The following is a 15,761-nucleotide window of genomic DNA, read 5'->3' as shown; positions in this document are numbered from 1 at the left end:
CCCAACTCCACTAGTTAGGACCAGTTGACTGTTACAGGTTAGTAAGTCAGTCAGCCACTAGGATGGCCCCCACAGCGAGTTTAGAAAAGATTTGTCCAAATCGATTAGCTTGGTCTGATGTGGCTGCAGCTGCATTTTTCTTCAAACAGACACCTCTGGTGTGGTGTTGGGGGCTGTGTTGTCACAGGTCAGAGCTGGGAAGAAAAGAGAGTTCTGCACCTGAACCATATGCTATTTCTGAGTTAGCAGTAAGCTATAGTAGAGAAATAGAGAAAGAATATCTGCCGATAAAATGGGCTACAGAAGCTCTTTAATACTCCATATTGGGTAGAGCGTTCACACTAGTTACCAACCATGTGCCTCTATGGTGGATGCAAACCAATTGCGAGATAAATGGGAAGGTGATTCACCTGTTTTTGCTTGTACAACCATTTCATTTCACATTCAAGTGTAGACAGGGGTTGTCACATAGAAATATGCATGCTCTGTTAAGAAAGTTTTCACTGCCCACAGAGTCCGCGTCACCCAACTTTGTTCTGCTAGGGGGTTGGGAAGGGGGAGTGAATAATGTATGATGTGCGTCTAGCATAGTAGGCACCAGGTGTGGCTGTGTGAAGCATTGCAGACAACCAAAACAAAGCACCTGTTCTGATCATCTTCAACGAGGGAAAGTGGATGGTGTCAGGCTCAGGGGAGGACAACATGGGTTGGAGACCTGTCAATCAGGCTAGAGCTGGGAATGGGGCTATCAGGGCCAGATTAAGGGAATGGAGGCCCCTGGGCTAAGGGGGCCTCCATTCCCCCGTGAGGGTATGATCTGAGCTTCCCGCGCCCCCCCCCCCCCCCCACCCCCAGGTACTTACCTCCTTCTCCGGTGTGCTGTACGCTCTCTACTGAGGAGATCTCATGTGAGTGAGACTCACGAGATCTCCTCAGTAAGGAGACTACAGCGTAACGGAGAAGGACCACAGTGAAAGTGCTCAGCAGCACTGATCGTGCCGGGGGCGCCCCGCCCCCGACTGATCAATACTGCTGCTGAGCACTTTCAAGGGCCCCCTGGATACCATAGGCCCCTGGGCTGTAGCCCAGTTAGCCATATGGTTAATCCGGCCCTGGGGGCTATACATGCTGGAAAATCTGGAAGATCTAATAGACATGTGGTCTATGTTGGGTCAGTGTTAGGGGTTGCCAAGAAGAAATTGCTTTTTTATGTGTAAGTTGTCTGCCACCCTGACACCGAAAGAAGATGGTTTTTATATATCAGAAATATGTTTTGTGCATCATCTTGAAGGTATCAGCATAACAACAGATAAATTGATAATGAAAGGGGTGCAGTAGGCCTTTAATCAAATTTGTGGCTCAGTGTACAGGGGCTGAGTTTGAGGTTCAAGTCCAGCAGCACCAGATCCCTTCTGGTCTTTGTGACTGCGGAGAAACATAGTCATGTTAGAAAAGTGGCAAGATTTTAAACAGAGACCGCTGAATGCTAGCAGTGAAGCTTTCATGGCATTTGAATCTCACACATCAGAGTAAAACAAGGACTAGCACAGGACCTGACAGACCACTAAATTGTACAACATGACAGACATTATTAAATTGGAGCAACTTCATAAAACAAGCACTAGAACACTAGCTATGTGATCAAAAGCAACTTAGTGGCATAAGATCTCGTATAATTCCTTAAGTAGATTTTGAAGTAGGTCAGAAAACTATTGGTGTTATTAGATGACTGGTGCACAGATTAGAAACATTTGTAAGATGAAAAAAGTGATGTAGCTTCTTGCTGCAATAGAATTTTAATATTCTGGATTGAGGATGGAACATGTTCTAAACCAGGCCTGTCCAACCTGCGGCCCTCCAGGTGTTGTGAAACTACAAGCCCCAGCATGCTTTGCCAGTAGACAACCTGTTGATAGCTGGAAGGGCATGCTGGGACTTGTAGTTTCACAACATCTGGAGGGCCGCAGGTTGGACAGGCCTGTTCTAAACCCATGAATGAAACAAATCTTATTTACTATCATTCACCTTAGAGAATTAACTGCGCTTCTGCAAATTTATTCTCTTATACTGTGTCCCCAAATCACCTGCTGATTTAGCCACAGGGACAAACAGAAATAAACCACAAATTTGAATTAACAGGTATTTGTACCTAATTCTCAAATGTTTGATATTTAGCGAAGGGGCAGATGTTCTATAACCTTTATTTATAATCACCAACATAATTATCAACAGACATGTTTTCTTCTTTTCAAGCACAACATCACTCTGTAAATGGTCTCAAATGTTCTTAGACATCCCGAATGAAAAAATTGTTCTATTCATCATCATCATCATTTATTTCTATAGTGCCAACATATTCCGTAGCGCTTTACAAATGGGGACAAACACAGTAAACTAATAAACAAACTGAGTAAAACAGACAAAGAGGTGAGAAGGCCCTGCTCGCAAGCTTACCACTTATGGGACAATGGGAGTTTTATACATGAAGTTAAGTCTACATTTTGCATTTCGGTCCAGCCAGACTGCAAAGGTAAAAGTGACTCAAAAGCTGAATGATCCTGTCACACAACAATGTTAGTCAGGGTGTAGTTGTCTTGTGTGAAATTGTGTAATGGGTGGTAATAGGGTAATGTAGGGAGGTTAAGAGGGTGGTTGTGGAATATTATAAGCTTGTCTGAAGAGGTGGGTTTTCAGAGAATGCTTGAACATTTGTAGACCAGAGGAGAGTCTTATTGTGCGAGGGAGAGAATCCCGTAGAGTGGGTACAGCCTGAAAAAATCCTGTAACCGGGAATGGGAGGATGTAATGAGGGTGGATGAGAGACGCAGATCTTGTGCAGAACGGAGTTGCTGAGTTGGGAGATATTTTGAGACAAAAGAGGAGATGTATCTTGGTGCAGCTTTGTTTATGGCCTTGGAGGTTAGTAAAAGTATTTTATATTGGATTCGGTAGAAAACAGGCAACCAGTGTAGAGACATACAGAGGGATTCAGCAGAGGAATAACGATTTGCAAGGAAAATCAATCTCGCTGCTGCATGCAAAATAGATTGTAGGGGTTTGAGTCTGTTTTGGGGAAGATCAGTAAGGAGGGAATTGCAATAGTCAACGCGGGAGATGATAAGTGCATGAATTAAGGTTTTTGCAGTGTCTTGTGTGAGATATGTGCGAATTCTGGATTTTTTTTTTAGATGTATGTAACATGATTTAGATATAGAGTCAATGTGGGGAACAAAGAATAGGTGTGAGTCAAGGATTACACTTAGGCAGCAAGCTTGTGGGGTGGGATTTATGGTCATGTTATCAACAGAGATAGAGATGTCAGGTATGCTCTTTTTGGTGGGTGGGAATATTATTAACTCTGTTTTAGAAAGATTAAGTTTGAGTTGGCGAGAGGACATCCAAGATGAAATGGCAGAAAGACAGTCAGTTACACGGGACAACACAGATGTCGAGAGATCAGGAGAGGATAGATAAATTTGAGTGTCATCCGCATAGAGATGATACTGAAATCCAAAGGAGCTTATTAGATTTCCAAGAGAAGCGGTACAGATAGAGAACAGCAGAGGACCGAGCACTGAGGCTTGCGGTACTCCAACTGATAAAGGAAGCGGAGCAGAGGTGGATACAGAGAAATTAACAGTGAATGAGTGACTAGAAAGGTAGGATGAGAACCAGGATAGAACAGTGTCTTGAAAACCTAGGGATTGCAGCATTTGTGTGAGAAGAGGGTGGTCAACGGTGTCAAATGCCGCCGAGAGATCCAGGAGAATTAGGAGAGAGTAATGGCGTTTTAGCAGTGATCAGATCATTGACAACCTTAGTAAACGCAGTCACTGTGGAGTGTTGAGAATGAAAGCCAGACTGAAGAGGATCCAACAGGTTGTTTGCAGAAAGGAAGCGTGTGAGGCGAGTGCAGGCAAGTATCTGTAGAAGCTTGGAGGGGCACGCGAGCTGAGAGATGGGACAGTAACTTGAGAAACAGTTTGAGTCGGAATCTTGTTTTTTCAGAATAGGAGTAATCACTGCATGCTTGTATAGTGATGGAAAGATGCCAGTAGAGAGCAAGAGATTACAGATTTTAGTTAGACGTGAAATGAGCACAGGAGACAGGGATCTACCAATTTGTGAGGGAATAGGATCAAGAGAACAGGAGGTAGAGTAGGAAGATAAGAAGAGAGTAGAAATTTCCTCTTCATTTGTGGGGTCAAATGAAGAGAGGGTGTCAGAGGGTGGTGGGAAGGAATTGAGCTGATTGCTTGTTGAGGTAGAGGATAGTAGACGGAAGTTTCAGGGTGGGAGGAATGAGAAGAGATTTAAATGTGTTAAAAAGGTGTTTGGGGTTAAAAGTCTGAGCATAGATAAGAGATTGGAAGTATGTTTGTTTTGCAGTGTCCAGAGCATTTCGATAGGAGTGATAGATAGAAGTATATGTGAAGAAGTCATTAGAGGTGGGAGATTTACGCCAGTGACATTCTGCTTTACGGGAAAGTTTTTGAAGTTTTTGCGTTGCTGTAGTGTGCCACGACTGACATCGAAGTCTACGTGTAGTCTGAAGAGTCGCTGGAGCCACTTGATTAATGGCTGTTGCTAAGGTTTGGTGAAAATGAGCTACTGCCATCTCAGGGGAGGAGAATGTGGAGATAAGGGAGAGAAGGTGAAGGGGAAAGGCGGAAAATTGTTGAAGATTAATAGAATTAAGATTTCTGCGAGTATGAGGAGGCTTGGTAGAGTTAGACAGTAGAGAGGTTAGAGCTGTCGGGGTGAGCGTGTAGCTGATAAGGTAATGATCCGAGAGGGGGAAGGGTGTGTTAAGGAAATTAGAAACTGAGCATAGTCTAGAGTACACAAGATCAAAACAGTGGCCATCCTGATGAGTAGATGATTCAATCCACTGGGAGAGGTCAAGTGAGGAGGTTAGAGAGAGTAGTTTGGAAGCAGCTTTGGAAGGTGGGTTATCAATGGGGATGTTAAAATGACCCAGGATGAGGGTGGGGATGTCTGAAGATAAGAAGTGAGGGAGCCATGCAGGGAAATCCTCAATAAATTGTTGGTGTGCTCCAGGGTGACGATAGATCACTGCAACACGTAGAGAGAATCAATTAAAAATACGAATAGGATGTACTTCAAAAGATGTGAACGTGAGTAATGGGACATTTGGTAGAACTGTGAATGTGTACTGTGGGGAGAGAAGTAGTCCAACCCCACCTCCTTGTCTGCCTTCAGGTCCGGAGGTGTGGGTGAGATGGAGGCCACAATGTGCTGCAGGTGAGGCAGTGTCTGATTGCATGAGCCAAGTTTATGTTATTGCCAGAAGGTTTAGTTTTTTGAGAGGAAGAGGTCATGTATGGAGGTAAGTGTCACGAGCCGCGGCGGTACTCACAGCCGCCGCAGCTCGCTTCCTGTAGGTCCCAACGTCCCGGCCGTCACCATGACGACCGGGACGTCATTTCCTTCCAACTCCCGACCGTTGCCAAGGCAACGGTCGGACGCTTCCTCAGCGCCGTGTCCTGGCAGCCAGGCGCGCATGCGCTCTAGGGACAATCAGGCAGATTTAGCCTGTGGCTGAATTAGCAGGCATTAGCCTGCAGGTGTGGATTTCAGTGCTAAGCCCTGATTGGTCTTGCTAGGTGCTGGCAATTAGCCTACAAGTGTGGCCTTGTCTAGGGGCAGGTTCTGATTGGTTATGGGTTGTATTTAAGGCAATGAGGTCTGCTGCCTCATTGCCGGTTATAGCTTCTGTGCTCCAGTCTGCTGACCTGCTTGCTCCAGTTCCTGTTCCTGTATCTACGTTTTGACTTCCCGTGTATGACCCTTGGCTTCGTATTTGACTTCGCTTGTGTTTCCTGTGACCCTGATCCTTGGCTTGTTTACCCGTCCTGCTACTTTGCCTGTGACCTCTGACCTCAGCTTGCTCATCGTTTCTGTTACCTGCTGCCTACCTTTTGACCTCTGCGTGGACCTGACTCTTCTTGCCTGGGTTCTCCCCAGCCGGTACACACTTCACGACCCTCTGTCAGTCTGCAGCCCAGTCTGTCCCCACCATCAGGGGCTCCAGTGAACACCTGACTGGCAGAGTAGACTCCGGGTTGTGTTGTGCCGGCTGGAGGGGTTCCTAACATTATAACCGGCCCACTCACGGAGACAAGATTAGGATGGATACAAGTGGATCCACACCGTCTCCAGCACAAACTCTAGCAGGCCACGTTGAGTCCTTGTATCAGATGATGCAGGGATTGGCTGAGCGTATGTCTGTTCAAGAAGAAGCCACAAAAGCTTCACAACCGACTCCAGGTCCCATCTGTGAACCCAAAATGAACTTACCAGATCGGTTCTCCGGAAATAGAACCCTGTTTCGGAACTTCAGGGAGAGCTGCAAGCTCTATTTTCGGATGAGACCTCGCTCCTCCGGTTCAGAGCAGCAAAGAGTTGGGATTATTATTTCCCTTCTACAGGGTGACCCCCAGTCCTGGGCGTTTTCTTTGCCGCAGACCAGTCCGGCCATGCAGTCCGTAGACTCCTTCTTCGAGGCACTGGGTCTACTGTATGATGACCCGGATCGAGTGGCCTCCGCGGAAGCTCATCTACGGTCCTTGAAACAAGGCCGACGGTCGGCAGAAGAATACTGCGCTGAATTCCGTAGATGGTCACCTGATAGTGGATGGAACGACCCTGCCTTACGGAGTCAGTTCCGTCTCGGCCTATCTGAACAGATTAAAGATTCTTTGGTGCAATACCCGTCTCCTAGTTCTCTGGAGGATCTGATGCACCTCTCCATTAAAATTGACAGGAGATATAAGGAGCGGAAAACTGAAAAGGAAGCATCATCACCGCCATTCGCCTTCGTTCCTGTTTCCCAGGATGTTGAGGAGCCTATGCAATTAGAAGCATATCGTCTCTCTTCGGAAGAGAGAGACAGGAGACGTTCGCAAGGTCTATGTCTATACTGTGGCATAAAAGGCCACTTCTCCCGTTCTTGCCCAAATAAGTCGGGAAAAGACCATGCCTAGGGAATGAGGGGAAAGTTCACCTAGGTCTGCAAATTATCTCCCCGAAAAATGCTGTATTAATCCCTGCACAGCTCACCTTCCGGGCTCGCTCTGTGGACCTTTCGGCCTTCATTGATAGCGGAGCTGCAGGCAACTTCCTTGATATTGGGTTTGCCCGCTCTGCCGGAATTCCGATGGTAAAACTCAACTCTGCCATTACTGTCTGTGGCTTAGACGGAGGTCCGTTGCCTGGTGGCAAGATTTCCTGGGAGACCCCGCCACTACAGTTGAAGATCGGAGCTCTCCATTCTGAGTCAATCACCTTCTTCCTGATCGATTGTTCGTCGGTTCCTATGATCTTGGGCCACCCATGGCTTTCCTGTCATAACCCTGTCATAGACTGGGTAAAAGGAGAGATTGTCAAGTGGAGTACTTATTGTACACAGTCTTGTTTGTCACTGTCTCTGCGTATGATTCAGCCTATTCCGGAGCGGCTTCCCTCACAGTATCATGAATTCTGGGACGTGTTCTCCAAGAAGGCTGCTGATACCTTACCGCCACATCGTGACTTTGACTGTGCCATCGAACTTATTCCTGGTTCCAAGTTACCTAAGGGGCGTTTGTATTCCCTTTCTGCTCCAGAAACAAAATCCTTGCAGGAGTATATCGATGAAAACCTGGAGAGAGGCTTCATCAGGCCATCTAAGTCTCCCGTAGGAGCGGGATGCTTCTTTGTATCAAAAAAAGACAGAGGGTTAAGACCTTGTATTGACTACCGGGGATTGAATCATATCACAGTCAAGAACACCTATCCCCTTCCGCTCATCTCGGTTTTGTTTGATCAGCTAAGAGGGGCCACTGTCTTCACTAAAATCGACCTTCGCGGAGCATATAATCTCATCCGTATCAAAGAAGGAGATGAGTGGAAGACGGCATTCAATTCGCACTCTGGCCACTACGAGTATCTGGTCATGCCGTTTGGCCTTAGTAATGCACCTGCAGTGTTCCAGGACTTGATCAATGAAGTTCTTCGGGAATTCCTTGGTTGTTTCGTGGTCGTCTATTTAGATGATATCCTCATCTATTCCAGATCTTTGCCCGCCCATCAGACTCACGTCAAACAAGTTCTACAGAAATTACGAGAGAACCACCTGTACGCTAAGCTGGAAAAGTGTGAGTTCGAGGTACAGAGAGTATCCTTTTTAGGCTATGTAATCTCTTCTGAGGGATTCTCCATGGATCCAGCTAAGGTCCAGGCTATTCTGGATTGGGTGCAACCCAACAATCTTAAGGCGGTGCAGAGGTTCCTGGGCTTCTCCAATTATTATAGGAGATTCATTCACAACTTTGCCGACATTGTGGCTCCCATTGTCGCTCTGACCCGTAAAGGAATGGATCCAACTAATTGGTCGTCCCAAGCAGTAGCCTCATTCGAAAGCCTGAAAAAGGCCTTTGTCTCCGCTCAGGTCCTCAGACATCCGGATCCAGCTAGGACATTTATTCTTGAGGTCGACGCCTCTGACATCGGTGCCGGTGCCATCCTATCGCAGAAGGATCCTCATACTAATCGTCTGCACCCATGTGCTTATTTCTCCCGTCAGTTCTCTTCAGCGGAGGCCAACTATGATGTCGGTAATAGAGAACTATTGGCAATCAAATGGGCCTTCGAGGAGTGGCGGCATTGGTTGGAGGGTGCTTCACATCAGATCTCTGTCATTACCGATCACAAGAATTTACAATATATACAGTCAGCCAAACGTTTAAATCCCAGACAGGCCCGGTGGGCGTTATTCTTTACCCGGTTTAACTTCCTGATCACCTACCGACCAGGCTCCAAAAATGTCCGGGCAGATGCCCTTTCCAGAAGTTTCTCGGCACACCATATTCCAGTCACTATCCCAGAGCCGATTATTCCCCCTTCTGTAATCCATGCCGGGTTGACCCAAGATCTGAGTATCACACTTCAGAGATTCCAGAAATTAGCCCCTGATACTACTCCGGAGCGACGTCTCTTTGTTCCAGTCCATCTAAGGAAGGCGGTTATTGCAGAGGCGCATAACAGTAGGGTTGCAGGGCATCCTGGAATTTTCAAGACGTTAGAAATCCTTTCCCGTACAGTCTGGTGGCCATCTATGTCTGCTGACGTCAGGAGTCATATCCTCTCATGTGAGGTTTGTGCCAGAAACAAAGTTCCTAGGATCCGCCCAATAGGCCAGTTAGTTCCTTTGGCACCACCTGCAAAACCATGGACCCACTTGTCCATGGACTTTATAGTGGATGTACCACCTTCTGCAGGACACAATACCATTTGGGTCGTGGTAGACCGGTTCAGTAAGATGTCCCATTTCGTTCCCTTACCCAGACTGCCTACAGCTCGGGATTTGGCCGTCTTATTCATTCAACATATTTTCCGGCTTCATGGACTCCCTACTGACATAGTTTCCGATCGGGGTTCCCAGTTCATAGCGCAATTCTGGAGATCTTTCTGTACCCTCCTCGGAATCAAGGTTAGTTTATCATCCGCATATCACCCTCAGTCCAATGGGCAGACCGAAAGAGTTAACCAGTCCTTGGAAAAAATTTTGCGATGCTACATGTCAGAGTTCCATGATAATTGGTCTTCCTTGTTACCCTGGGCAGAATTCGCCTGTAACAATTCCTGTCATTCATCTACTAAAACTTCTCCGTTTTTCTGCAATTATGGTTTTCACCCCAGATCTAACTCCCTGTATTCACTTAACCCAGTTGGTGTCCAGGAGATCCGTTCCACTGCAAGAGATCTCAGAGTTATCTGGAGGAAAGTACAGGCATCCTTGAAACAGGCTTCAGTTGTCGCAAAAAAAATTTCGGATCGCCACCGTACCATCTGCTCCTTCAAGGTGGGCCAGAGAGTGTGGCTGTCTACAAAAAACATTAAACTCAGACAGCCTTGCAAAAAGTTAGGTCCCAAGTTCATCGGCCCGTTCCTTATCATCAAGCAGGTTAATTCTGTTGCATTTAGGTTAAGAATTCCGGGCTCATTGAGAATTCCCAACACATTTCACTGTTCTCTGTTGAGGCCGGTATTATATCCTACTCAAATCCAGTCTTCAAATTTGCCTGAGAGAAAATCAAACAGATCACCAAGATACGTTGTTCAGAAGATCTTGGATTCCAAAAAAGTGCAAGGTCAGGTGCACTTCCTAGTGCAGTGGAGGAATCGTGGGTTAGAAGAATGTTCTTGGATCCCACGGAGGCAACTCGATGCTCCTAAACAGTTGAAGGAGTTCTTTAAAAAAATTTCCAAGGAAACCGGGATGTCGGGGTTCCTTAACCCCTCCTCAAGGGGGGGGTACTGTCACGAGCCGCGGCGGTACTCACAGCCGCCGCAGCTCGCTTCCTGTAGGTCCCAACGTCCCGGCCGTCACCATGAGGACCGGGACGTCATTTCCTTCCAACTCCCGACCGTTGCCAAGGCAACGGTCGGACGCTTCCTCAGCGCCGTGTCCTGGCAGCCAGGCGCGCATGCGCTCTAGGGACAATCAGGCAGATTTAGCCTGTGGCTGAATTAGCAGGCATTAGCCTGCAGGTGTGGATTTCAGTGCTAAGCCCTGATTGGTCTTGCTAGGTGCTGGCAATTAGCCTACAAGTGTGGCCTTGTCTAGGGGCAGGTTCTGATTGGTTATGGGTTGTGTTTAAGGCAATGAGGTCTGCTGCCTCATTGCCGGTTATAGCTTCTGTGCTCCAGTCTGCTGACCTGCTTGCTCCAGTTCCTGTTCCTGTATCTACGTTTTGACTTCCCGTGTATGACCCTTGGCTTCGTATTTGACTTCGCTTGTGTTTCCTGTGACCCTGATCCTTGGCTCGTTTACCCGTCCTGCTACTTTGCCTGTGACCTCTGACCTCAGCTTGCTCATCGTTTCTGTTACCTGCTGCCTACCTTTTGACCTCTGCGTGGACCTGACTCTTCTTGCCTGGGTTCTCCCCAGCCGGTACACACTTCACGACCCTCTGTCAGTCTGCAGCCCAGTCTGTCCCCACCATCAGGGGCTCCAGTGAACACCTGACTGGCAGAGTAGACTCCGGGTTGTGTTGTGCCGGCTGGAGGGGTTCCTAACAGTAAGTTTGTTACAAACAGAACATTCATTCCAAAGGGCACATTTAAAGGACATTTAAAGGACTTTGGAAGAGAGGGGAAACAGGTAATGTATTTGAGGTTTGCAGTGTTCTGTGTAGATAGACAAGTAATGCAGAGATAGGCTGTGGCAGATGTAGCTTATTCGTGGGAGTAATCAAATGTAGTCCAATGTTTGTCCAAATGTGTTATCTAACTGCATTTTCATATACTTTGTGAGAAAACTCACTTACTGCAGAAAACACACATACCTCTCACCCCACAGACATCACCCCATAGACTGAAGCTAATATATAGTCAGGCTAATTTAGGAATACACTACAGCTCTGCTAATTGGTCAGATAAACAATGGAAAAGAAAAACATTTGTCGAATAGGCTAGAGGAGGCCAGATTCCTATCATAAATTAGGCATCAATAAAAGACTCGGCCAACCTAAGTTAGAACAATAGATAACAAATTCCTATAACATACTTTTTAAACACACAGTTGCAGGGATGAGGTACACAAATTAATGTAGTTCAGAATAACAGAGGATGGACATACTTTTACTATTGACTGTTCTTCAAAGATTCATCATTGATAATATGCCAATTATTCAATACCACACTATGTATGGAAACTCAAAAAAGAAACTATCTGGCAGAATTATTTATTGGCTTCCTATGTATCAGATGTTAACTGCATTATTTCAATACTATAGGAAGTTATTCATTACTCAGAGCATCATAATCTCCCAGTCAAGAGGACAATTCTTGCGCATATGTTATGAAATCTGAATCCAGTTCAAACCAGGATTATTCCTACTCAGTGAAGGAAATGCACATATGTAATTACATTGCTCTTGCAGGAGGATGAAACAATCAAAATATAATAATTAATTAAATTAATTAATTATTATTAAATATTACCAAAAATGTATTACCATAAATCTAAAAATCCCAATTTACATTAGACATAAATTGCATATTGACATATTATGCATAAAAATATTGTCTCTGAATCCAATCTGCTTTAATGTTACAGGACTATAGATTGGTGTTAAAAATATATAACTCCTCTGACCTTGACAGAAATAAACTCCATATGTTGGGGTCACTGAGGTTCCCATTGCAAAACACGTAATTTGAAGGTGCCATTTGTCAAAGCAGAAGGAGTTGTGAGATGAGACAAACAATAGCCATTGATATATTCTATGTGAGCAAAATGTTTTCCTTTACATTCCAGGAATGCTGCAACTGCATTGATAACACCACCATGTAATATATATTCTACTATACAAGCTAACCACATCAACATGGATTTGTACTAAAAAAAATAAAAATCTACAAAACTATTAAAGTGTCTGGAATATATGACAAAGCCTTAGGTGCAACAATTTATCCAAAAATTTAGACAAGGGCTAGAAGAGGGGATCTACTGCTAATGAGCTTTAGAGGAAATTAACTATTGAACTATTTATTAACTACATCAAGCAAAAGCAATCAAGATACAAGCAAACATCATATGCATAGGATAAACAGAATAATAAATACAATGCAAGGAAGAAAGAAAATCATGTTGCCTGGTTTTTGTATAAAGGAAAGGACTAGGTAAGGTAGTAGGATAAGAGAGGAGGTGGAAAAGGGTGGGGATTTCCGCTCACGCAAGTTGACATGATAGCATACCTCCGAACCGTCCCATTTTCAGCGGGATAGTCCGGATTTCAGAAGACTGTCCCGCCCGACTTACAGTTTGTGCAGATATTGGAGAGGGGTTTCTTTTCAGTGTAGCTGTTGCTAAGCAACGTCCCTGTGACATCCCTGGTTCTTGTGGCTGCAGCAGTTACATGGTACACTATGCAGACGGGCAGCTGGGTCTCTTACTACTATGTAACTGGAACTGTCACTGGAGAAAAGGTATGAAGGGTAATGTAATGAGGGGGCATGTGTGTGTAATGTTTTTGTGCAGAGAGGAGTATGTGTGTGTAATGTATGTTTGTGTAATGTATGTGTGCAGAGGTGTGTATGTGTGTGTAATGCATGTGTGTAATGTGTGTGTGTGTGTGTGTAAAGTATGTGTGCAGAAGGGGTATGTGTGTGTAAAGTATGTGTGTGTAATGTATGTGTGTGTAATGCATGTGGGCAGAGGGGGTATGTGTGTATAAAGTATGTGGGCAGAGGAAGCATGTATGTGTAATGCATGTGAGCAGAGGGTGCTGGGCATGTGTGTGCAATACATGCGAGCATGTGTGTAAAATATGTGTGTAGAGGGGTATGTGTGTATAATGTATGTGGGCAGAGGGGACTGGGCATACATGTGTAATGCATGTGGGCAGAGGGGGCATATGTGTCTAATGCATGAGGGTAGAGGGGGCATGTGTGTGAAATGCATGTGGGCAGAGAGCACATGTGTGCATACTTCCCAACTCCCCACCCCCTGCTAAATCCCTTTGTACCCATCTAAATATATTCTCTACTAATGTGTCCCTTTCTACATACCCCTGTACATGTCTCCCAACTGTCCCGATTTTGGTGGGACAACACGATTTGCAGACCGCAAAAGGGGTGGGGTCTAACAGGTAAGTGGACGAAGCTTTGCGGGAATGTGCCATATGGAGAGAGTTTAGGTGGGGCGGGGCTTATTTTGTCGCTCTTTTGGGATTCTAAATGTTGGGAGGTATGTGATAGCATCACACAATTGCTGCAGATTTGTTGGTTGCACAGTCATGTTGCAAATCTCCCGTTCCAACACATCCTAATTGGATTGAAATATGGTTACTGTGGAAGCTATTGGGGTACACTGAAATCATTGTCATGTTTGTGGAACGAGCTTGAGATGATATGTGATTAGTGACTTCACGTGCTAGCCAGCTGGAAGTATCCAATAGCAAATGGGTGAATTAAGAAAAACACATGTGGACATGTTATAGGATCAATGTTTAAGATTCTAATTATATATGCTTTCCAAGAAAAATATGCTAATCACAGGAAATAACATTAAAATAAATAAAAACATTAATCTATTGAAGAAACCTCAGTGACAAAAGCAGCTCCTATTTGTGGATTATTGTGTGATAATCCAATTGTATAATTAAGGAAAAAAACATGTTGCATTGGAGGGGAGATACATTTAAAATGTGGGGAAAGATTTATAGGTGGGATAGGGCATGTCCTACATCAACTTTACATTTTAGTGTAGAAATAAACCTATCAAGTATATTTGTGCTACATGAAAAAACAGCCAGTGTTTTCCTTATGTACAAAATAATAAGCTGATTTCCACCCCTTGCATTATAACATGGTTTGTTCCAGAGAGCACTTACTCCTTATTTTGATTTTGCCTTACTTTCCTTAATGACCCATAGTCATTAAGAAAAGTACTCCTTAATGACACATGGCCCATAGTGTCCCTGAATGGTGGCTTTAATCCACCATCCAAAATGCAACAATCAATTTTATAAAAAAAAACCATTATAAAATTATTCATCAATAATACCAATAACATCAATAAACAAAATAAACTTATAAACATAGAAATGTAGCCTAGGAAACATGTCACCTGCAAATATAAGGATATATTGAAACATATAAAATATGCAAGCTTAAGATCCGGTGCACACATTTAAAATTATTATAGCTTGTTATGAATACGGTATAGATAATCTACTGCAGAGTCTATAATCTCAAGTTTGCTTTATCTCAAAATATGTGTCACCTTCCTTGAACCACAGAAAATTAACAAAGTCTCCTGTGATTTCCCTGCCCAATTGTTTCTAGAGTTTAAAGAGAATGGTGCACAAAATAAAAAACATCCAATGAGTCGCAGTTCTGTGGGCAAAAATGTATTGCTAATGAGAGAGGTGTTTTGTTTTACTGCTCTGTTATCTCAGATTTTCATTCCAGATTTTGCTGAATCAGAGTTGTTGTTGAGCAACCTTATACTCCATTCATACTGCACCAAAATCCCGGGTTTTTGCCGGGGCGAGCTCAAACGACCCGGGTCTTGGTGCAGTATGAATGGTACAAGTCAAAAATCCCGGGTCTAAAAACCCGGGTCTTCAACCCGGGATTTATCGAGGGGTAATTCCCGGGTCGGACCCGGGTTGCCTGCACTATGAATGGTGTAACCCCGGTTTTTCAACCCCGGGTTGCACAGAAAACAAGCTGATTAGCTGTCTGCCTGTCTCTGGAGGATGATGTCATCGGTGGGAGCCCGTGGAAGATTCGAGAAGGAGTTTAGGAGAAATGGTGGATGGTGGAGTGCAGATCAAGCTGAAGCAGAATCGGAGTTTGTTGGAGAAATTTGCTTTTATTTCACTGAAAAAGTGTCACCTCAAAAAACCAGTCACCTTTCAATGACATCACCATTTTTCAGCCAATGAAAACTGCTCTGGTGATGACTCCCACAAATTGCCAGGGCACAGACTTGTGCAGTATGAATGGGGTCAACCCGGGAAATTCCTGGGTCTGAGGTGCAGTATGAATGGTGTTTCTGAGCTGGGACGCTCCGAGCCCTGGCAAAAACCCAGCTTCAAAAACCCGGGATATTGCCGGGGTGGCAGTATGAAAGCGGTATTACTCACGCTAAAGAGGATTCCACATTGTAGCTGATTACCAGTTCTTGCTAGACTCATCACTGCTCATTACTTATCTGCTGAGTAGTCAACAGTCTTCCTCACATG

This window comes from Mixophyes fleayi, chromosome 4 (assembly GCF_038048845.1).
Source record: "Mixophyes fleayi isolate aMixFle1 chromosome 4, aMixFle1.hap1, whole genome shotgun sequence".
Lineage (NCBI taxonomy): Eukaryota > Metazoa > Chordata > Amphibia > Anura > Limnodynastidae > Mixophyes > Mixophyes fleayi.
Note: the sequence above shows the minus strand (reverse complement) of the source record.